This window comes from Triticum dicoccoides, chromosome 2B (genome assembly GCF_002162155.2).
Source record: "Triticum dicoccoides isolate Atlit2015 ecotype Zavitan chromosome 2B, WEW_v2.0, whole genome shotgun sequence".
Lineage (NCBI taxonomy): Eukaryota > Viridiplantae > Streptophyta > Magnoliopsida > Poales > Poaceae > Triticum > Triticum dicoccoides.
In genome coordinates this window covers 455,797,514-455,799,606 of record NC_041383.1, presented here as the reverse complement: position 1 = coordinate 455,799,606, position 2,093 = coordinate 455,797,514, and the positions used below count along the sequence as shown (strand labels likewise).

The 2,093-nt window shown below is 43.1% G+C and overlaps 1 pseudogene; it reads right to left on the bottom strand.

Moving 5' to 3' along the window:
• Positions 1-311: 311 nt before the first annotated feature.
• The window catches only part of LOC119364173, a 6,491-nt pseudogene continuing 4,709 nt past the window's right edge, over positions 312-2,093 (bottom strand).

Genomic DNA, 2,093 nt, shown 5'->3' with positions numbered 1-2,093 from the left:
CTCCCTCACTCCATCGACCTCCTTTTGGAGACTCCAACGCCGATCAGCCTCGACATCAACACTTGGCCAACAATCGCCCTCGCCATCCTCTGGAAGATATGGAACTCCAGAAATGCCCGTGCCTTTCGCTATGTCCCCCCCTAGATATTCTTCGCAACATCATCTTGGATTTTACGCTTTGGCCTTTCAGATTCAAGGACCCCGTAAGTAGGGAGGTTGCCGTGTCTTGGCGCCTGTACTTCTGTAACCCTTGAGGGCTTTTGAGTAATATACACAAGTGGGGAAACTCCAAACCTCAATATCCACTCAGGTCACCTTCAAGTGTTCGTCTCACATTAATGCAGCTAATACATACTTGCATACATTTATATTTATATACTACGTAGGAGTATTTTTCTGTGATGTGATCCAACAATTTACATTTACATCTCACTTGCCTTGCAAGACGCAACTCCCGAACCTCAAGGTACTGAATAAATCAGGGGAATCATGAGGCCCGTGGCACATATAAACATTCTCTGTATTTAGCACCCGAGGCAAGAAAGAAAATGAGACATGCTACAAGTATAGGTGACAACGTGCCATCTCCATCCTCACACGCTAACTATCGCTAAGCGATATCAGCTGGTCGACCACACCAGGGTCAGCAAGCGTGCTCGTGTCACCAAGCTCATCCAGCTGCCTGGAGGCAATTTTCCGCAATATTCTTCGCATGATCTTGCCGCTCCGTGTCTTCGGGAGCCCCGGTGCCCAGTGGATCTTGTCAGGTGCTGCAAATGCGCCAATCTGCCACAAAATGACACCATGTATGTCTTTACACTCGTTTCAAAAAATTTGGAGTGTCAAGAAAAAATGTGTTGCACAGACCGAAAAAACCTTTAGAAGAAAAAGTTCAATCCAATCTCAAAAGATTAAAAAAAAACTAGTAAAGCATGTTGAAATTGTAGGTTCCATCATTGAAAAAGCACAAGCATTATTTTTTCAGATCAGCAGGGCAAGAAAAATCAGGTACCAACTTCTCCAGAACCAGCGGAGCCGTTGTTAGCCAGGCTCATTCCATCACACATGGATCTCTTGCAGTAGCAACCATCACTATAAAGAAACTATCGGAAGAAAATACCTGGCTGCGGACCGCCATAATAAGGCTTTTTCGTAGATCATCACTGTAAGGAACACCATCCACCAAAGTTACAAATGCGTAGATTCCCTGACCTTTAACCTGAACCAAGTATTACTGATTTAAGACCTCAGTTTTGACGAAGCCATGGTGGGGGTTATGATATGGAGCCAGAAAGAGAGGAAAAAACAATTACTGGACTGGACCTCATGGTCTATTCCAACAACAGCAGCCTCGGCACATTTTGGATGTGAAACAAGAGCAGATTCAACCTCTGCTGTACCAATCCGGTGTCCACTACAGTTTTAAAATATGGGTCAAATATTTATAGCTTCTAAGCCTTTTTCTTGAAGCCATCTATTAATTTCAATTCAAAGGAAGCGTGAAATTACCTGACATTGATAACATCATCCACTCTTCCGGTCAGCCAATGGTAACCATCTTTGTCCCTGACACACAAATTTAATTTATTGAGCTATGAACATGTAATTCTGGATCACATTTTTATTCCAGACTACCAGCAATCCTCCTCAATTTTGAAGAAGTTTTGGCCGAAATTTAAATAAATGCTTGACAAGTTACCTCCTACAACCATCACCAGAGAAATAATAGCCAGAAAACGGTTTGAAGTATGTTGTCTCATATCTGTCCTTATCTCCATACAGAGTCCGGAAAGCTCCAGGCCATGACTTCTTTATGCAAAGGTATCCACTGCATTCTCCGGGCATTTCCCGCCCTTTCTCGTCAACAATCACTGGCTGTGAATCAGCATGTGCACAGTAATTACAAAGCAAGAGGGGTAATGAAACTTATATTTTAGTGAACTCATGTATACCTGTACACCAAAGAAAGGAAATGTAGCAGATCCTGGTTTCTGAGGCCAAGCGCCAGGTAAAGGTGTAATCTAACAAGAAAAAGCATTACAGTTCGATTCGACATGTAAGATGAAACTCACTTACAGAGCTCAGAATCCCCC